At 41.4% G+C, this 22,641-nt stretch overlaps 1 long non-coding RNA gene across 1 annotated transcript in view; it reads left to right on the forward strand.

Annotated features, from left to right (window-relative positions):
- The window catches only part of LOC128091451 (uncharacterized), a 35,520-nt gene extending 15,911 nt beyond the window's left edge, over positions 1-19,609 (forward strand). The window contains exons 2-3 of the long non-coding RNA XR_008211415.1: positions 3,307-3,575; positions 19,344-19,609. This is a non-coding gene — a long non-coding RNA (uncharacterized LOC128091451). The remainder of the gene's footprint in view (positions 1-3,306; positions 3,576-19,343) is intronic.
- Positions 19,610-22,641: the final 3,032 nt, after the last annotated feature.

A 22,641-nucleotide genomic window follows, 5' to 3' on the forward strand; every position in this document is an offset into this window, starting at 1 on the left:
CAATAGTAAACAGTTCTCTTTTCCATTGTGCATATCAACATCTTTGTGTTCTCCTTTGAAGTTAAAAATTAGGTTTTTGCCTTCTTAAACCAGTAAAGAGAACAGGCTCTATCTCTTACGGGCACTTTGAAGGAGTGCCTAATGCCCTAGGAATCTGAAGAACAACTGGTAAAGCAACATATTCCAGTAGCCGATTGTGTATATGAATAATTCCAGTGGAGCTGTCTGAAAGATTTATTATTTGGCAAAAAGATTAAATGAAAAGGAACAACTGTTGGCTTGTTTGAATGCCTCCATAGCAAATGAGTATGGCATATGGAGATTGAGAAACAAGGTCAGACTCTTCTGTATCTAACTCTTGCTGACCTGTAGCCTGAATATCTGGTATTCGTATTTTTGTATCAATGTTATTTCTTGAAGCATCTTTCACAGAAACTCAATGGGGAGATTTTTCTGACAGTCTTGTCAGATTTTTGTTGTTGTTGTTGTTGATACACAGGAATGAACTGGCTAATTTTAGTTGAAGTTGTAGCTGGAAGGAGCTTTTTGTGTCAGGTTGGAATCTGTGATGAAATACGCCAGCTGGACCTGAGTACCAAAAAGCATGGTGGCCAAGTGTTTTACCAAGGAAGCTGGAAGATGCATAGAAAACCCCATCTGCCTCTGTTCCCAAAAACTATGTTCTTTATCTCCAACTGAAGCTTTTCCTTAGTGCTGCTTGAGGGAGCTATTCTACTTTGTATTAGCTGTCCCCATAATGAAGCGGAGAGAAAAGTTAGTTGCGTAGGCCTGCTTGAGCATTCACTTGGGATGTGAAATTGGGAAATGCAGGAACAAGGACCTCCCCAATCCAGCTGAATGCCTACCTATTTGTTATGCTTGAATCATTCTTTCTTGTTTTTGGAAAAACAACTTTGACAGGTCTTGTTTTTTTTTTTTTTTTTTTTTCCCCCTAGTGGGCAATGACTCATTACTGACTGACTCAGAAGCTAAGCAGGCTTACATACTCTTGGTGGGGGATTTATACTAAGGTATCTGCCCTGGCTGGCTCTTGCAGCTCTGGAATTGGACAGCTCTCCAGTTTATGTAAAAGTCATAATGCTCACTGTGAGCATCTGCTCAGCTTCACTCTACCAGCCCTGCCACTGGCCACATCTACATGGTCTTTGTGGACCAAGCAGGTTTAGTTAGAGAGTGTACGTGAGAGAGCTTTGGTGGTGATGTGGAATGAGTGTGCTGATGAGGGCAATCTGTTGCTTTCTGGTACGCAGCTTATGTATGTGGGTTCTAAGTGAGAAATACAGGGCAGGGAGCATCCACACCTTCAGGGCTGGAAGGGCTGCATTATTTCTGTGAGGACACTCGCAATGCTCCATGGAAGCTCTAAGACAAGCCAAGCAGTCAGAATTTGACCATGGAGTTACTGGCAGAAAGCACTAAGAATAATTACAGTCACCATGATGTTTCCTGGGCCTACCCTGCCTCTGGCTGTATTATACATGGTGTGGAGTGAAAAAATTTTGGCAATCTAAAAAAAAAAATACTATCTGGATAGCATTTCCTGGTCATCTCCAGCCAGATGTCCTCTTTTTTCAGAGCACCATTGACTTCAGAGGCAGTTAAAGCAGACAGAGCATTGGTATTGGGGATATTGAGAAGGAAAGAGATAAAATCTCATGCAAACAAGCATTGGCAGTCAATGGAATTGTACTTCCTTTTCTAAGGGCTGAATCTGGCATCATGTCGTACAGAGTTTAAGAGATTTATTACCAATTTGGCTTGATCTGTGACATAAGATGTATGGCTGGGCTGAAACTGCCCAGAAATTGTACTTCTCTCACTGTACCAGCACTGAATCTACTCGACAGAGAAACATCTTCTAAGTCAGGAATGCTCAAATGGTGGATATCACTCAAGCCAGGTAGCACAGTTGTCTCTAGGTTAGAGGTTTAGTGCAAAAGGAAGCCCTGTGTCCATGTGAGAGATCCATTAAGTGCCAGATCTTCTTCAGGGAGCCGAGGAGTCCCAGGTTCTCAGAGCCAGGTCAAAGCATTGGAAATGATGCTGAAACATTCTTTTCTTGTTGAAGAATATCAGTAATCATGGGATAGCTGACCTCAGGGGACAGGGGACTTGCCTTCCTGTCTCTTTTGGTATATTTATTAACCACTCATCTGAAAGGATTTACGGTGGAGATGTAAGAACTCTAAGAACTCCTCTACTGTTTGCCAAATAGTGAATTTAAAGCTTTTCTCCAGTGAACTTTTCTAATCTTTGCACAAATTCCTCTCCACACAGGCTCAGAACTTTCACTCAGAAGTGATTCTCTTTACAACTGGCACTTCTGGAGTTTTAAAAAGCTTTTAATTGTGCTAGAGAGTTTGAATTATGGGCATTTCCTTGATCAGCCCAGAAGTCCCTGTACACATCAACCTTCCTAAAATCTGCAGGTGTTCCTCCCCTGTGGTTTCCAGTCTGTTCTTCAAGACAGAAGCTTCTTTAATATGTAGTGGTAAGAATCTAATGCAGTTGACATCTCTTATCTCTGCTCTGTGCTCAAGATGCTGCAGTAAAACTGTATAGTCAGAAGTAGACTTGTGTCCATCCCACTAAGCTGAGGAATTCCCTCTAAATATGAGAGAAATGGGCTTTTTGTTTGTTTCCTGACAAACTGTGGTAGCTACAGGTTACTGCTTTGTCCTACCTGCCAGAGCAGGTAAAGGACAGTGAAGCAGTTCCTCAACTCATAGTACTGTTTAGAGGGCATCTGTCTTGAAATATCTGAGCTGATGGCTGCATTTCTATTTACAAATGCGGCTTAACTGAGTGGAATTTTATTTCCTGACTGCACAATGAAAAGCACAAAGGTTACAACTTCTGTTAAATCCTGGGGAAAAAGGAAAAGAATGGGGCAAAAAGGGAGAGAGAGGAACTCCAATGCACACAGTTCATTTCCAGGGTGACAGAGAATACAGAAATAAAGATCACAAAGAGCTTAAAAGCAGTTTATTGCCTCCTCTTCATCATTATGATATTTACAGAGCACACAAACAACAGCAAGCGCTCTAGTCCAATTGCTTCCCTTTTGTTGTTTATCTGTTGGCTTCACCATGTCTTTATCTGCCTCTTGGATGTTTTTTTTTTCCCCACTATCTTTATTGTTGTTTTGGATTGTCAAAGACCCCGTGGATACTACACAAGGTGACATCTCCTCAACAGCTATGTAGAATGATCGGGTGGGTTGACAAGCACAGAAAAGGAGGGAAGAAGAGCCTTCCGGAGATGTAATCTCACTTTATTTTGCAGGATTGCAGGGGCAGTATAAAGAGGAGAAGAACAGCAACGGACTGCTCTGCTTCTAATGACATCAAGTGATTTGAATCTGACTCTGATGCTACCATAAATTCTCTCAAATCTTTCTTTCTCCTTGCCTTCCCTCTGGGTTGGAAAAACAAACAAACAAACAAAAACAACAACCAACTACAGAAGTAGCTATTGCCCAGGAATTGAGCAAGAAATTCTTCATTTCCACCTATAGCCCTGGAATATTGTCTGACAAGCACAAGAAAAATAAGGTGAGTTAAAATTCCTGTTGTACTAATTAGTGAGATTTTCAAAGTTACGTATTCCACGTGGCCTCCAGTGAGCCTGTAAATCTGCTGGAGAGCTTCCACCGTTCCAAAGTGAACTGGAGCACTGTCTACATCAATGTAATTACATCAATACGGTGCCCATTTTCTTAATGTGGAAAGTGCTTTGCTGTCCTTTCAGGATGAATTTTGCATAAAGATCTTCCTTGAGGGAAAGCAAAACAAATGTGGAGTTTATAGACTTAGGTGACATAGTTTGTTTTCTTCTGTTCTGTGGGAGACATTTGAAGATTTTAAAAGAAACTAGAAAAATACTTTTACTTTTTACAAGAGTTGTAAAAAGGTTTTCCAAATGACATGTAATTTTCCCTTAGAAGCATTTTCTTCTGACAACTGATCTAGTCATGCTGCATTTCAGGAAGATGTTTATTGAGAAACTTAGACACAATTAAAAATTGAGATGTGAATGGAAATTCACTGTTCTACCCTGAATGTTCTGACTCACCATATGTGTAGGTTCTCTATATTACCTGCAGTGTAGAGAAGATTTTGCCTGTCACTTTTTCAGAGGCTATAAGGGAGGATTCAGAAATACAAAGCATTAAGATGTGATGCGTGGTTTTTTTATTTTTTAATGAATTCCAGCTTCAGTTCTCCTCCAGGACTTGCACTATAAAAGAGAGGTGCAGCAGAATGTGGCCCTGCTGCTTGAACGTGGCTAGAGCCTGGATTGACAGGCAGAGTAGGCTTTGGTTAAATGATTACGTTTTTTGGTAATCATCTGACCCCTAAATCACAAGGTACTTGCATTCACACAGCATGAACCAGGGAACAGTAAAACATGTTTCCACTGTCATTCTTTCGTAGATAGGTGAGCAGCACTGACATGAAACTGTCTTCAATATTATTGATAACAGAGGGTGTTGTGGAAGATGTTTATTTTTTTCAACAATCCCAGCAAGTGGTGCTGATTATTGTGAGCTGAACCATAGTAAACTGTTTGCTACTGTTCCTGCAAAGCCTCATGCTCCTCTTGTTTTCCCTCTTGCAGCTCACTATCAGCTCATCTTTGCTTAGTGGAGAGTTGGTGAAGGTTGTATTTTCATAAAAGAGATTGTTTCCAGTTGTATTCAAGTTGTTAGATGTTTCCTTGCTCCCTTCCTCAATTTCAAAACACGTGGACATTGTACCTCTAAAATCGCTGACTGATAGCTTGAACTGGAGTCTTCCAGATACGCCTGAGTGGACTGTTTTTCACAGTCATTTATACCTGTCAACTTGGATAACAATACAAAAAAAAATCCTGATTGTCTCTGTATTATAGTAACCAAAGAATATATGCCCCTCCAGAGGGGGGGATGCAAGTTGAGCCCTGCTTTCCTTAGCTAATCCCTATGCCCCTTTTGAAACCACCAAGCCATGCTTGAGCTAAGTGAAAGCTCAGTGAGTTTCTTTACTGTACACAGTCTGTCATTTGTTGAGCTCATCTAAACTACTTTCACAATTATTCTGTCTTTTTTCAGGTAATATTTTATCTCCCTTTATAGACAGCACACAGTGGTAACCTGCACCCATTTCACGCAACTGTGACACTGCTGCTTTATTCCCTTTGTGCATGTGCAGTTATCTGTTGTAGTGGTTTTTTTTTTTTCTATTTAATGTGGAATTTTCTGAGCTGACAAACTGATGAAGAATTTGGTCGTTATTAGATGTGACCTGATTTTTTTATTTATTTTTTTTCCTGCATTAGTACTGGTTTGTTGTTCTACTTCTGATAAAATTACCACTGCCTTTTGTGTTCTTAGTGACTCCTGTTTCTCCAGGTTAGGTAGCTGATGCAGGAGGATAAGAGACTATTTAGTGGAGGTAGGTAGCCTCTAGCCAACCAGAAACTAGAATATCTGATTATTATTTTCTTTTTTACTATTTTTACTTCCTCTGTCACAGTTTCCAAATTAGAGTGACTGAGTGCCTGCTTCCAATCTCTGTGATCTTAGTATATAGGATAGTGCTGAAGAAGATGATCTGCAATTTAGTTTATCTCCTGCTAAAGCAGACCATATCCCAGGTACTAATTTTCACGGTGTCAGCCAATCAGTAGTGTTGACACTATGGTGTCACCTTTTTGATAGCTGCTTCTGAGGTAACAAAAGGGTGGTAACCAATTAATTTTGCTGATATCAATACCTCAGTGTTGGACCAACAGGGACAAGGAGCATGCCTACTGCTTGGCAGCAGTGATATAATTAAAATGACAAAGTCTATGGAGGCTACTGTAGTTTTTTATTATAAGTAGCACAGCCTTGTAGAAAGGTACTGACAAATTTACAAGGCATTAATGTGGTCACAAACTATCTTCAGAAGATTAAACAAGAAGAGCAGGCAGCATGCGTCTCCCATCACAGGAGACAGGAGAGAAGCTATTCTGCCCATGCTGCTACTTGCCTTTACTATGACAGAGAAGCATGAACTGCTCTATGCCCTGTCCTCATATAGCCAGCAGGTAACTCTCACAGAAGCCTCTCATGGAGATAGCAGGAAAATGAAAGAGGTTGCAAGCAGCAAGTTTTTCTGGCCACTGCAAGAGCCCTGTGTGCAGAGTCACCTCCCACGTACACCGAGAACAGCCAAGCGTGGCTGTGCAGGCTGAATGTTCTAAATCATTCTAACCTTTTACAGTGTTTTAAGTTTGCTATTTAAAAAAAAAAATCTATTTCATTTCTACTTCTGCATTTCTGCTTTTACACTCTGCTGCACTCTCTACAGAAGTAGAGTACACATAGACGTGCACGCACTCTGGTGACTCTAGAGTAAAATGAAAATATTCCTTACAGTTTTTCTTGAACAGAGACACAACTGTTTGCCTTCTATTTTTGCTGCTCCCTTCCCATCTCTTTCTTCTACAATGAAGAATGCCCCGTCCCTATCTTGCAATCAGTCCTCGTGATTCCAGTGTTGGATGAAGATTGTTCCACTTGTTTTTTTCTTGGCTTTGGAAGTTTGGAACGATTGTTCAAATCAGGTTCTCTGTTTACAAATGAGCCCTGTCTGTCTGAGCCCTATCTGTGTTAATTGCTAAATATCCATCATGACATGCAAAATGTTTCACACATTGTCATGTGCACGTGCATCTCTGCATTCCTCAGCACTTTTGTGTGAGTACAGCTAAGTGTGGGCACAGTCACACATCAAAATACGAACTGGAATAGATGTTTGTCCATGCCTAGCATCCCTCGGGCTCACCCAGGCAGGTTTTCTGAAATGGCACCAAAGCTGGTTTATCTTCATCAGCCTTGGCAGGTAAATCATATTCACAGTAGTTCAGCTGCACTCATGGCTGGCAATGAGGTTTATTTTTCATGGCGTGGTGAAGGCAGGAGGCTTCCTGCTTCCCTGTGAATTGAACGGTGTGACCGTTGGGTACGATGAGGCAAGCAAATAGATGCACTGAACTGGGGCATGTGCTAGATGGAGCTGCTGTACACGCTGAGGGTAACCTGTGCATTGCTGCTGTCTCTTCTCTGACAGAATGGCTTGTGACTTCAAACCCATTGCTTGCAGAGCCTTGCCCTGTGCTTCGCTTCTCCTGTGAAGTTTTTGAGGTTTTGCTGTTAATTAAATTTTCTGGATTTGTGGGGGAACCTCTAGTTTTGTATAGAGGTTTTAGAGGATTTTCTAGCTGTTTTGTGGACAGGTGAGCCCTCCCTTCTGTTTTTGTTTTTCTTTGGGGGCTGGAGTCACTCACTGAGCAGTCCTGTGAGCCATACGTGGAGTAAACTCAGCGCAGAATTGTGGTCATCCCATAGCCACACAGCGTCAGTTCCTGCTTCACAGTGGTTTCATCCCTGCCCTGAAAAGTGGTTTGTGGTCTGCAGGGCATGCGTCTGTTAGGCAGAGCTGTGTAAAGGTCCTTGTTCTCTGGACTTTAACTTTTTATTGGAGCATTTCCTGGGGAGGTAGGTGTTACAGCTGTAGCATCAAAACAGGCAAGAGGCTGCCAGGTTCCCATTACACAAGTAGGAAAGGATGAGTGTCCTTGAGCTGTACTCTGCTTGGTCCTGGCAGATGCTGTGAAACCTCCTGGCTTCTGCTCACCTCTTGCATCCCCTCATTGCCTGTATCAAGTTCTTCTGTAAAGGAAAAGCCCCGGTATGCACAGGCTACTTGCAATACAACAGGCATGTGGGTTCTAACAAGACCTGTAAAGCAAGATATGCTTTTCCAGGCATATAATAAATTCAGGAAGAGATGAAGTACTGTCAGTGGATGGCCTGGACTGCTGTGCTGTTGTCAGATATAAGATACTTGGGTCAGCTTATGGGGTGCCTTTGCATCTCTGTAGTGGATGTGTGGGCAGCATCCAGACTTCAGTGTTTCCTAATGTTGAGCTCTGAGAATCTGCTTTGCTTCTGTTCCCTTTACACTGAAGGGAGCCGGAGGAGGTTGTAGGAACAAAGATCTGCTCAGTCTTCTATCCATTAAGTGCAGAGAGGCAGAGATATAGTCCCAAATTTAGCAAGGAGAAAAAGAGGAGAAACAATGGTGAAGGGAGAGAGGCCACCCTTCCTTCCCAAACTGGGATGGAAAACAGCTGAGTAACAGAAACCTGTCAAGATAGTAACTAATAACAATTAATAATTTATTGTACATCAAATAGCCCTTTTCCTCATGGTTTCCAAAAGCTCTTTACAGCCTATATATAGCGACTGCATTACGGTGTGGTATGTGCTTTTCAGCAGCATGGTTTAGGAACAGCCCTGCTGCTGAGGCACAATGGAGCGTGGTCAGCCCAAAAGAGTTCTAGCAAAAGGTTTGCACCTCCTCAATCCTGCCTGCGCATTTCACAGTAGAAAAATGAGTGTGGGAACAATCATTCTGAGGAGTGGTGAGAAGGCAGAGCATTGTACAGGTGTTATTAAGTCAGGCTGTCCCAATGCATTCAGTTGCATAGACCTTGAGAGAACAAGGATGGGGGCTGGAAAGAAACAAATGTGCTTTAGAAAGCCTATGATAATGACTTAAAATTGCTTTTCCTTATAATTGCAATTTTTAAGAGCTGACATTTAGCGATAAGCCAAGTGCTAGATGCTGATGGCTCACAGAATGTGGGGTCTTAAATAATGACTGCTACACGCTAATTCTTGCATATCTTTGGGCATGTTCAATTCAGATGCTGCTCATAAGGCTGTTAGGGGAGGGTGAATTAGTGGGACGTGCAAAGGCAAGCACTCAAAGGGCAAATCAGCTGGTAGACACTGCTATGCAATGCGTCCTTTTCCTATGGCATCTGCCCTGAAACACGGACTCCAGGAGGAAGCGTGCAGCAAGCATCCAGAGGGCAGAGCACAGGGCTACAGGACAGAAGGTGATGTGTGTACCTCAGTAAGAAGACTGCGGGGAGTATAATGCTAGTAAGAAAGCAATTAAAAGAGCTGAGCAAACAAGCAATAAATAATGTAGAGAGAGTCGGTGTAATAAACCTCTTTAGTAAAGCTGGCCTGAAGGCCAGCCTCAAATTCCCTGAATCTAAGCGAGAGAAACTCTACCTTGTACAACCACCCAGGGCATAAAGTCACTTTAGAGGAGCAATTAGGGAAGAAGCTGCTTACTGGGTTGCTTTCAGATCATATGCTGGCAAGTTTAGGAGGTGGTGGGAAAGCCCCAATGGATTGACTGAGGCTGCTTTTTGTAAGTGAAAGCTTACTTATGTAAATGTGTTTAAGAGGTGCCTTTCAGTGAAACTGCTGCACTTCCTGCAAAGAGCTAATGGAAACCCTCCCCTTAGAGATGATGCTGTTAAGGCTGCATTATGGATATCACCTGTGGATGCTTGAAGCTCAGGTGACCAGCTGCAGAGATTATTTGCTAAGGCTTTGGCACTGCTTTTGCTCTTGATGGATACAAATGCTGAATTGCTATGGCACCTCCCATTTCTGGTTTTTGTTTTTATTAGGCCTTGATAGGCAGACAATACTTTGAATGCATTTTGAGTTGCATTCCTTGTGAAAGATGGTTGTAATTCAGAAGTGATTCTTCCTTTCCTGCCTGTCCTTGGACTTGTAATTAGGAAGTGATTCCATTTATATGAAGAGCCTGACTTCTACATTAAGCCTTCAGATACCATTAGCAATAAATGGTCCCCATAGCTTTATGACCAGAGAGTGATCTGGTGGAAGGAGGTTGCCTGAAAAAAAGTTGGCCTAGCTTGGAAATTCTGATCAGTGCGTGCAGGAGGAAAGTTGAATTCCAGGCTGCTTTTCTTGTGTGCTGCTCCCACAGCACCCTTGATGCCTAGGGGTGGATTTCTCTATGTTCTTGAGCATCGTACAGACACCTGGAGATGCTTGCTCCAAACCTTCCTTGGCAGGCTTCGTTCCTCAAGGAGGGATGGGAAGCATCACTGGGAACTGCAAAGAAGACTCTAGTTTTCTGCAGTAAGGTATAATAGCAGCTTCTATTTGAATCAAGTGGTAAAAAGGATGGCACAAAACCAGCTCATTCCCGGGACACCATCTTTCTGGACCACTTCCACCAGCTCTATGCCTTTGAGAAGCTGCTGTGAGAAACTGGGCAGTCTCTTCTTCCCATGTTTCCCTAGTTAATGATTTATTTTCTTTCCCTCAACACATTCATACAGATTAAAACTATCAGGTTGAGTGTATTTAGAGCTATCTATCTAGTATATGCAGTTTTTTTTTAAAAAAAAAAAAAAAAAAAGAAAAAAAAAAAAGATGAAAGTCTCCAGATGAAGGGCATACTAGTGCAGAGTACTAGCAATTGACCCTCTCATGGTTTTCATACCTTCTTCCCCCAAATACTGATGTATCCTAAGATATCGTGATGTCTCTAGGTGTCAGTGAGGTATGTAGGTGAAGGTAGAGTTTGTCTGGCTCTGCGTTCACTGAATTTTCACTGTCAGCCTCTTGATCTCACTGTGGGCTGGAATCTCTTCCTGAATGGATTCATCCCATTCTGGAGATGGAGTGTAATGAAGTGTGAAATCCACTTTTCCCTATCTAATGGCTGTGTAACTGATGAAGGAAGACTATCCTGTAACTGATGAAGGAAGTGGTCCTCTCTACCACTGCATGGTACCTGTCTTCGCTCATCTGTAACCTGCAGATCCTCATTGATGTATTGCTTGTGGTTACTGCTCCCAATTCCAACAGTTTCCTGAAGAACACGTTTTTTCAGAGGAGGAAAGTGCCTTCCTCACTGATGGAGCAGGGTCTACAGAGCATGGGAAGGGAGGAAAATAGAGGCAGACACGAAGGCTGTATTTCAGTGGGGTTAGGCAGTCTTGCATTCTGACTATTAGTCCCACTCTTATGGTATCCCTCCTCAGCCACTAGGATTAGCTTGTCCTGCTGCTGCCTGCATCTGACAGCTGAGTATTCTGTGTACAGATGTCTTTGTTCTTCACTGAGGAAATCGGACCTGTGTGTCTCAGGAAACCAAGGCAAACAGCAGCATCTCTGCTGAGAGGTCTCTTTGCACTTGAAACTTCCAAAGTAAATTGCCATTAGATCTAACAGGATTGTCTGTGTACAACCTGGGGATTTTTATTTCATAGGCTTCCACTATGGCTAATTCATCTTCTCTAGACTCATCTTTTGCTTTGATTTCCTGCCCTCACGTTTTCAGTGGCTTTTCTTGCCTCCCTTATTCCTCCCCATAACACAGCTTGTGTGGGGTGAGCAGCGTGTGAGGACAGTGCAGCACTTCAGGCTCTCTGCGTGACCCAGCCTCTTCTCCTTCACACCTGCTCCTCTCAGCTAGGCAGCATGCTCTCTCCAGAGGTTTTGTTGCCTTCATATGCTCCTTTTACACAGCCCTGTGAAGGGACTGGGAAGAGGGCAGAGATGGGAAGGGAAGAGGGAGATGCGGAAGGAGGGAAGAGACAGGACTTGTGGAGAAAGGATCATTGACTCTGATCTATTATGAATTCTTCTGGGAGATGGTTGGGCTGGATAGTGAGTGATAGCCACACCAGATGAAGAATTGTTCTGTGTTCCTCATGTATTTTATCCTCGACAGGGATTTAGTTTCTTTAACTATCAAGCTAACTATTTCTCATATATATATTATATAAGCTATGAAAGATAAAGCACACACAGCATCAATCACATCTTGTCAGAATCTCTTTATCTCTTTATTTTTTATTTTTTTTTCTTCTGTGTCTCCTACTTTCTTAAATTCCACTTGAAACGAGGCTGTTGTTATCAGGGCTTGACCAAAGTGTAACTGAAAGATCATTTCACCATTTGACAATTCACGGAGGGCAAAATGAAAGGACAGGATATGGATACTAAGAAGGAAGAAAAAAAAAAAAAAACAAACAACAAAACAAACTGAACTTAGGTGTGGTTTTTTTTTCTGTTTTGAGAGGAAACCTTCCCTATGAAATGGGTTTTGTCTAGATTCCTTAGAAATCCAGAACAGAAAAGGTGGCATACTAGATCCTGAGGATTACAGTAGCTTATGATTCCACAGGAAACTATCTTCATCTTTGAACAGAACTTTTTCTTATATATTCATCTCCAGTATAGTGACCTCTGCACACACAACCAGGAAGGTGAACAGGAAGGCATGTAGCTGCTGTGTGTCAAACTTGGACCCTAACACCTGAAGTGAGGTGGAATCCTCAGACAAAATTGTAGACGAACATGGTGAAGTTATTTTCAAACATCAGTTCCCTGTATTCCCAGGTCTGTGTTTGTCTACCAGTGCTGGCCTACCTTAAGTTTTCAGGCAGGCTGTAGCTGTCCTATGACTGTCTTAGTTTGAAGTGGGATAGGATTGTTTTCTTCAGAGAGTTTGGTATAATGCTATGTTTTTGGTTCTAGGAGAAAAACAATTTTTAATGCACACAGATGTTTACAGTTGCTGCTAAGCAGTGTTGTACAGAACTAAGGTTATTCTCAGCAAAGGGCCCAAGGAGCTGGAAGGGAACAAAATTAGGATGGCTGGCTTAAACTATATCCAAAAGGATATTCCATTCTGTATGATATTATGTAGGAGTTTTGAAGGAGAGGGGAGTTCATCTGGCTCTCTTCTGTTTCTTGGGGGGCTTGCTGGGCATCAATCAAGGGGTGGGGAGCAGTTGTTTATGTATCACTTGTTATATACATTCATGTATCTCTCTCTGTCTCTCTCTCTATGGTCATAACTATTATTACTTTTCCTTTATCGGAGTAAATATTTTATGCATTTTATATATTTATACATATATTTTATGTAAACCCACAAGTTTTACTTTGTTTTTCTTGATTCTCTTCCCCATCCCACTGGGAAGTGGGGGAGAGAGCGAATGACTGTAGTGCTTAGCCCCCTGCTGAGTTAAATCATGGCAAGGGAGAAGGAGGTAGCCAGTGCACTCTTTATTAATGTTGCTGTCTTTTTGGCAAGCAGATTAAAGAAAGAATAACAATAAAAAGGAAACCACCACCAGGCATCAAGATTGGTGAATAAGATTGTAATCTGTAATTTCTAAATATACTTTTTTCATTTACTATCGATCATTAACGTGTGATCATGACAATGCATACAATATATGGTGCACCTATTGTGCTATTGTGTAACATCTTGAACAAACAGTGCCTAATCTGCACGTTTGGAGAGTAAGCATATCACTTCAAATGCAGCACGAGGGAAAAATACAGCCCCATCCAATTTTTGGACCTCAATTTCAGAAATGCTGAGTATCTAGCGTACCATCTAAAATCAGCAAGAGTGATGATGCCCTGAGAATCAGGCCCTTGTATTTTTTTCTCTTCCAATTTCACCTTAAATTAACCAGGCTTTTTTTTCTGTGCTTCTTAAGTCAGCTTTTTATTATGTTTGATACAGAAAAAGAATTTATTTTTTTTTTCCCTCCCCTTGTATCTTGCACAATGGAGAACATAACAGCAAAGACTTCAAAGGAAAGGCATTATGCTGCCTATAAAGTCAGGCCTCTCTTTTGGTTTCCAGTTTAATTAAATGCGTCTACATTGAACAAGGAAGCTGTCATGGAGATCCTGAAATGGCTTCTCTTGTGATAGCATAAAACCCCTGACCATTTTAGAGTAAGTTCTCCTTGTTCCACTGCATACCGTATCTTGTAGCATACTTAGCATGTTTTAATAGTATGGAGCAGTGATGAGGGATTGTGGTTATTTTGAGTTAAGTTCCTTTGCTGTCAGTCTGAAGTGAACGCTATACTATGATAGACTTATGGAAGACAGTGTAGAAGAAATGGATCTGGGGGTGTTGGTTGATGCTCGCATGAGCTGAGCCAGCAGTGTACTCAGGTGGTCAAGAAGGCCAATGGCGTCCTGGCTTGTATCAGAAATAGGGCAGCCAACAGGAGCAGGGAGGTGTTCATCCTCCTGTACTTAGCTTAGATGAGGACTTGATTGCTGTTTCAGTTTTGTGCCCCTCCCTGTAAGAAAGACACTGATGCCCATTGAGCGTGTCCAAAGAAGGGCAATGAAGCTGTGCGGGGTCTGGAGCACAAGTCTTATGGGGAGTGGCTGAAGGAGCTGGGATTATTCAGTCTGGGAAAGAGGAGGCTCAGGGAAGACCTTGCTGCTCTCTACAACTCCCTGGAAGGAGTTTGTATAGAGGTGGGGGCTGGCCTCTTCTTCCACGTAGCTAGGGATAGGATTAAAGGGATTGGCCTCAAGTTGTACCAGGGAAGATTCAGGTTGGATATTAGGAAAAGTTTCTTTTCCGCGAGAGTGGTCAGGTACTGGAATGGGCTGCCCAGGAAGATGGCTCAGTCACTATCCCTGGAGGTGTTCAAGAACTGTTTAGGCGTTGTACTAAGGGACGTGGTTTGGCGAGGAGATATTGGTGGAGGTAGGTGGCTGGATTGGATGATCTTGGAGGTCTTTTCCAACCTTGGTGATCCTATGGTTCTATGAAAGCAACGCTTAGACAAGAAGCCAATCCTGCAAGAACTAAAAGAGCTTAATGAAGCTTATAACTGAAGGTCAAATCTTGTGAGTAGTAGTTGAATATACTTGGGACTCTGTGGATTAGACATTCTTTGAAATGATGCTGGGGCTGTAGAACAGTATGTGGAATGGAGAAAACTTCAGTCTTCTAAGTAACAGGATATTGTAATGGCTTTCCTCATTCACTTTAGTGCAGCAAAAAAAAGGGAATGACGTGAAGTGTATCAGATCCAAAAAAAGCTTGTGATAAAGCCATTTGGTGTTTAGTTCTGAAAGAAATACGTCTTACTAGAAAATGTTTGCTCTATTCAAATCTTGCATTATGCAAGTGGAACAGTACGAAAAATAACCCAAGCTTCACTTGGCACATATTTGTTGGTGGATATCTACTTGAATGATGCTTGTCAATAGAGCTGGCTTAGGATTAATTTTTGCCCACACTTTATCTACCAGCATTGGATGCTCTCCTTAATAATTTATATACATTGCTGAATCTTAGTTTTTATCTCCTTGCATTTAGAAATGGGCCTAATTAGCCACATTTAGAAGTGGACCATCAGTGCTCAAAAGTAGGATACAAAGATGGCTTCCAGCCATTGATTTCATCCCAGCCACTTGAAAATGAATGTCACATAATCCCTCTTAAAGAGCTTGCTGCAACCTTTTGGGAATTATAGCTTGGATCCAATGCATGAGACAGCCTTCATCAATGCTCAGTCTATAAGAGCACTGAAAGAAAGGTTTAACATAACTAGAGCACTTACCTTTGCCCTGCAAAAGGTGGCTAATTTAAAAGTGACTCTTTGCAGCTTTCTGTTGCTAACTGTGTAGTTGTTAGGATGCCAAGCTTGGCATAGACTGAATAGACTTACTCCTCTTATTTAGAGTGAACTGTCCCATGTGTGCCACGCTGGGCAGGAAAACCAGTCATCAGTACTATGCCAGCTGATGAATCTGTGATATTTATGATGATAGAATGCTGACAGTGAACTTATTTCTGCTGTTTCCAGCTGTTATGATATCCTGCTTTGGAAGTAGGAATTGAACAGTTGGTCAGTATTGTTTTATCCATTAAGAGTGTAAGGTCTTGTGGATGAGGGCCTTGCTATGTTACGCCATCTTCAGTTCTTCTCATGCAGCAAGGCCATAATGAGTTTCCTCTTGCACACATTCTTCAATTCACAAACAGGCAGTTAATTGCCATCAGCTATTGTAAAGAGGATAATGGTATTACTGTCATGTCTTGACATCACATGTTATTCTGAATGGTAACTTGCATTTAAAACACTGGAGTATGTCAGTGCTAATATGTATAAGATTTTGCTATGCATAATTTGTAAACATTAGACTTGGCAAATACATTGCAGCTTTTCAAGTGCTTGGCTTCTTCAGTTTAGTACTTACCCTCAAATGTGCCCAATCAGCATCAAACAGGTCCTAGTTAGGGTTAAAATTTGAATATAGTTCAGCTTCTTTGAAATTACCTGCTTATTTTGAAGCTTAACTGGATGTCACGTTCTCCTGAAAACCTAGCTAAGAATGTACTTGACTTACATTGCTTCAGTCCAGCTAGATATGATGTCCAAGAGGAGGAACTCCTCCGTATTCCATATAGTTACCATATGCCATTTGGGCATTGTACTGTCTGATTCTCTTACATCTGTATGTCACCACTGAAATCCTACAGCTAGTCAGTTTTCACTTTAGAAATAGCGAATGAGAAACAGTGAGTGAAGGCCATCAGCAGCATAAAAGTCTCAGATCTTGTTATAAATTTTAAAGAACAGTGCCTGTCAGTCTGATAGCCAGTGTCTTTACTCCACTTGTCCATCTTGGTGGTGCATTTTTACCAGAACTTTTGTCAGCTGCCAAGCTGCCACAGCGTAATGTTTATACATCAAGAAGAGTGCCTGTCACATGAAATGGACCCAAGATGATGGTCTGTTTGGTTCCTTTTCAGCCTCGTTTGCCATGATTCTTCAATGAATCCAGCTCTAGAGTACAAGCCAAGCACTCACTGGACAGCTAGTGATCTTTTATACACATCATGATCTCTTCCTTGTGCTTGTCTCAACTGGCATGAAATAATCTATTTCCGTATTATTAAACCTCCAAATATATCAATCTCCAAAATACAGACTCACATCCAGACTGCCAATGGGGCTGCTCCAAAAGTAATGCCTTCTATTTCATTATGTTGGCCCACGATGACAGAGGTAGATGTTGGTGGGATGGCAGTACAGGTTGAACCTTCCCAACAGTATTCTCTTAAATTTTGCTGCTGTGTGGCAGATGGCAGCAGAGGGGCAGTATGACAAAAAGGTATCTTATGTGGACGTATGTATGGAGTGAAGGTGTGGAACTGAATTCTTCCATGCAGAAAAAAACGTTTGCTGGATGTTCCTGGAGACAGCGTGTGTGAATGCAGTGAGGCAGTGTGTGGTGTGTCTCAGCAGTAGTGACAGCAACGTGAAAGACAAGCCGTATTCTGGATAGCCATGCAGATTTTGTGTGGCATGCAGGCTTTTGTTCATTGCAGCTGAAAACGCATAGCTAACAGTGGTGACTGTATTGAAAAACAGTTCTTTTTAGTTGAGAATTTGCTCTGTCAAATAGTGTTATTCTGCTGTGCGCCTTGTAGCTGTCATAGTTCCCAAAGAAGAAATGAATAAGAGGCATTACTTTCAGAGTGACTTACGTACTCTTGCATATGGAATGTGGTCACTCCTTAATGTGTTACACTCAGATGCTCGTTTAGCTCCTTAGCATCTTTAGCTGCAATTTTTTTCATTAGCACAGCTATATAAACTGCTTTCTGAAAGGTCAGGACTTTTTCAGACAACAGTATCATTTGGATGCTTTCCTTATGTAACTGATATACTAGCTGGTCCTTTTAATGAATACTTAAATTTACTCAAAGATCATAAACCTTGGTGAGCGTCTTCAGTTTGGGCACATAATGACCAGCATATTCAGTGGGATTTTGATCACAGTTATTAAATCAAAATCTCCATGCTAATGAACAGCTTGGGACTGAGAAGGGCTCCCGTCGTATCTCCATAGTCTTAGGCAATGCAGTCATGTGCTTTTCACTTGTAATATAATCTGCAATATAACAGAGTTTGTTTTAGTGCAGTAACTTTCCCCTCTGCTCTTTGTTTTCATTACTTTCTGTCACGTGGCCTGCTGTTGCCATAATCATAGTTACTGAAAAGACTGTTAATGACAAACAAAAGATGAGGGGAAAAAAATAACTTCCGAGACACTATTTTGTCTAATGGCTTTGTAATGCATTTTCTCCACGCCTGAATCAAGAGGTTGAGGAGAAAAATAACCTTAATCACAGGAGGGGCCATAGTTGGAAAATGAACCCCATTTATTTATAAGCTGTCCCATAATTCCCCCATACCTCTGTGTTCTCCAACCTGTATTGTGTAGATGCAGGCAAGCCCAAGAGAAGTAATTAAGGAAAGCTTATTTCAAGAAGCTAAAACTCATGTTGTTCAGTTCCATACCTCTGTGTTAAAACTGTAGGAAATTTTTTAGTTGCCACATAAGAGAAAAGGTTGAAAACCAATTTTTGATAATTGATAGCAATTATCGAGTAGGCCTGCAGGCCCCAAGAGTGTTACCTCAGATCTCATCTTCTCCCGTTTGGAGCTAGAATTTAGATTTAGGTCCATCACCTTTTTAACATTATTGTCCCGATTAGTCTAATGTAGTCTTTTGTTTGCTTTACTGTTGAATCAAAGGATGGGTATCTGGGTATTTTTTTTTAATGGTGTAAAGAAAAGCTTGAAGGCTTTTCTTCCGATGGGATTTTTATAACCACCATGGTGACGAATGGTCGAGTGCCATGGAGCATTATACTGATCAAACTCTGTTTCCAAGGAAACTCAGTATGGAGCTTCTAGGAGTTCCTTGTGGATAACAGTGAAGCTACAGCCTGTGTCAGAAGGCAAGTCCCAGGTTAGGTTCATGAGTCAGCTGAAGAGCTGTGTGCATCACTTAAAAGCAGGGACGTACAAGTAAGTAACTAGGTTGGGAGCATCTTGTATTTGGTGTTTTGGATCAAGGTGGGAAGATGGAACAGGCATTTCTAGCCTGGACTAGAAACAGTTACATTACTGCCCTTAATTTTCTGGAGCAGGAAAGTGGTCCAAGTCACTTGAGAAGGGTGAATATTCACAGGGAGCTGCTGTTGCCAGTCCAGAAGCAGCCACAGACGCTGTTCCTGAGAGCTGGGCACACAGCCTTGGCTGGGGGTGGCACTCAGCAGCACTGCTTGTGGACCCTGTCCAAGGGAATGAAAAGCTGATTTAGCTATATATTTGACTGCGTGGGCCACAGAAGGACAGAATTTAGCATTGTTTAAGGGAAGGCTGGAGAAAGGTTAGGCAATATGTTTGCTGTTGCTGCTTTTTATTATTTGAATAACACATGCTCAGAAACACACAAAACACTGCTCTAAGCAAAAAACCTAGCATTTTCCCAATTCCTCCTCCTTCCCCCACAAAATTAATGGCTTTACCAGTAGCTTCAACCAGAAATCTTTCAATCTGTCCTACTACATATTGCAATAGTTACTGCAGTGTAACTTCCCATAGCATAGACACAGCAAAATCAGTAGAAAGGTGCTTTATATTGTACAGGAACGAGGAATAAGCTATCGTAGTACAAGATATGTTTAAACAGGCATTAGCATCTCAATGGAAAGATAGAGATGATCCATGTGCAATTTTCCATAAATATAACTGCTTGAGAAGCTAATTGCCTGAAGGTCAGAAATGCTACTAGAATTATTTTTTTTTAGCTCAGCAAACTGCAGTCCAGAGGCCATCTTGTACAATGTGTATAATGCTAATCCCAAAGCATTAGATGTCTCATTGCTGGTGGGAGCTGTTGGAGAAGAACAATAAAAAGGACAACGTTTTTGGGGGAAAGTAATGCAAGAATTGTTTCAGGATTTGCTCCTGGGCTGCTGAAAAAGTAGGGGTTGAGCACAAAATTCTTAGGCTTGAAAAGACAAAATTGCTTGAAGTGTAGGAGGAAGACCTGTTTCCCCCTCTCTATCCTATTAAAAAACGGTGTAATTTTACATTCAATATTTTTAACAAACCTTTTGTTGATGTATAGTTTTCTACTTAACAATAACAACAACAAGAAGGAATTATAGCTTTCCAGTCCTTCTTGATTTATAGTTTGTTCAAAATTTCAGAGACCATTTTGGTAAAAGTGGTAGAAGGAAGAACATCAGGGTGAGGAAATAAAAAAAAAAATAAAAAAAAAATCAACAGATTTGTCAAAGACCTTTCCTGTGGGTTGTCGAAGTGCAACACAAGAACTTTACAAAATTACTTACTTTGAGATCACAAGTGATATAGAAAAACCCTTAAAAACCTGGCTTGCAGCCATTTATGGAGCACAGGTGTCATACGCTGCTATGAGAAAAGTAGGTGTTACTTGAGAAAGCTGCTATGTTCTTACTGTATAGCTTCTGGGCACATTTAAGGTCCAGCTGTTCCTGAAATATTTTAGTGCTGCCATACAAAAGCCTGTCCAGAATCCATTAACAAATCTCTGTTTGGAAGCTTGAGTTGTACTCTGTGTAGCTGGTGGAAAGATGCTGCCTGGTCACTGCTGTTCTACTGCCAGCTGAAAGCCTGCTGAGAATCTAGGAGTATCCTGGAGTTGCGAATACAGAGCATAAGTAACAGGCCGTATCTTATACATGTATTTCTTCACCTAGGAATACAACTCACCTAGTTGGAGCTTCAGCCAGTCAGTTCTGGGTATATGCAGTCTCTATTTGCTCATCCAGTTTACTGGAGCATTGAGTTCTAAGGAAATGACTTATGGTTTGTCTCAAATCTGTCTCCCTGCTCCTTGTTGTGGGTGTTTTTATTCGGTTTCTTCAGACCTGTTTTAATAAGTATGCTTTCCAACTTTGAATCCTTGGCAATGACCCAACGATCTTGTTAAATGGTCCCTGCCTCCCTGAAAAAGGGGCTTGCTGCCAAAAAACACTCCTTGAACCTTAAAACAAAACAAAAAATAAACAACCAACCAAAAACACAACAACAAACCACAACCACGTGAACAAACAAACCATAAACACCATGGTGAGAGCTTTTAGTCAGCACTTGTACTCCAGTTGGTTGCCAGCTCCTTGCATTCTGCTTCATCTTTTCTGTAAACTTTTATAGCCCCTAATCGTCTGTAAAGCATTGCATACCCCTACGGTGCCATATAAATGAAATAACAATGATGCTCTTGAATTAATTGGGTGCTTTTGCATACAGTGGTTTTACAATATCTTTTCCTCATTATAAGACCCTCTCGGTTGAAGCTGTGGGTCCAATTGCCGCAGATAATTCAGTGCAAGATTGAAGGTGTATATGAGAGATCCCATTTTTTCCCTTACGAGCCCTTTGTGAGGAGGATGTGTTTTAGTTCATTAAAGATGTGCATTAGACAATTACATTACGTTCTCCTCTCCAATTCCTTCCTCTTTTTTAATTCTTGGTTTTATAGATCTTCTTACAAAACACGAGGTCTTGCAGAGCTTTACAAATCTCCATAAAGCTGCCTTTTTGTTTTGTGGTGTTTTTTTTTTTTTTTTTTTTTTTTTTTTTTTTTTAAATCATGGGGATTTCCTTTGGAGTCCCTACTTGCATATCAGCATAGGACACTGGAATAGATGTTTAAGATGTACTTTTCCTAGAGTGGATTTATTTATTCTCCAGACAGAGTCCTCTACCAACAGAATCACGCTGTGGCATTTGTGCTCCAGTTTTCCTACCAATAGCAAAGCCAACGCATCTCATGAGCTGATCAGACTAGCAGGTGTTTTGATTGTAGGTAATCTCGGTGGTTGGCATCTTAATGAGAGAGGGCAATGCAGTGATAATTGCAGCTTCCACTGGCTTGAAAAGCTTTGTCTTGCTACAGTGTTGCTGGGCTGAAGTGTTCAATATAGTATTACATCTTATGTGGAAATCCCATGAGATTCTAGAAACTTCAGAAAGTAGATTTCAAGTCCGTTGTCTGCCACAAGCATCAAGCTTTTATATTATGGCTATTAAGGAAGTTTGGATCAAACTTTATTTTTTCATTGGTTAAAAGGAAAGAATAGCACACATTGATGACAGTGGTTTGGAAATGCATTGAGATGCTCTTAGTGATTAAAGAGTAGGCAAATATATGAACAGACATCTAATCTGCACAACTTTTTCTTCTCAGTGCAGTTTATCTTGTTTCAGTATATGTTGCAGAGGTGCTGTGTCTTGCAAGTGTCTTGTAAAACGGAGACTGCTGCTTTGCAGTTCCATTGGAGCTTGGGGGCAAATGCGATGAAGAACAACGACTCCAAAACTGCTTGTGTGTGGTTCTCAACTCCAGTTGAGAAATGAACTAAAAAGAATATGGCAAACTTTGGGGTAATTTGGAAAGCAGGTTGTTTGTATCTCTTCCACCCACAGAGTACAAAAAACGAAAAGGTGTATCCTTTAGGATAGGTCAGGATAGATTTGCTACTGAAGGTAGGAGGTCTCTGTGGTTGCCATGAAGCTATCAGTCAAAAGAAGGTCAAAGCAGAGATGTACATAGTTAGCTACTAAATTTATGCAACACTCTAGGTTCTGTCTAGATAGACTGAAGCTATCCCAAGGTCAAGTTTCTCACTGATGCAGACTGTAAGCTTATAAATGCAACTCAGGTGTGGCCCAAGCACATGTTCCCAACTCCTCAGTACTCTGTATGCCTGGGCACACTTGGTGAGTCACTGGGTGAACCAGTATGATAATGAAGGGATCCAACTGGCTTTCTAAAAGGCAGATACAGAGAAAGGATGTAAATGTGGTGCATACTCTTTGGTCACAAGATCATTTTCAGAGCAGTGCAGGCATAGTTCTAGTTTGTTTAACCTGTGAATCCTTTCCTGCTCCTAGAATGCTGGTTTCCTACTCCTAGCAATAAAGTATATCCTTTATCAGGTTACTGTCAGAAAGGTACATCTAGAAATTGTGTTGTGCTGGAGCTTGCTTCAGTATCAATTGAGCTTACCTGGAATTTAGAAAGAGAAAGGGCTGTTTTGAGCTGGTTAGACATCC

Source organism: Tympanuchus pallidicinctus, unplaced genomic scaffold (genome assembly GCF_026119805.1).
Source record: "Tympanuchus pallidicinctus isolate F22 unplaced genomic scaffold, pur_lepc_1.0 scaffold10, whole genome shotgun sequence".
NCBI classification, from domain to species: Eukaryota; Metazoa; Chordata; class Aves; order Galliformes; family Phasianidae; genus Tympanuchus; species Tympanuchus pallidicinctus.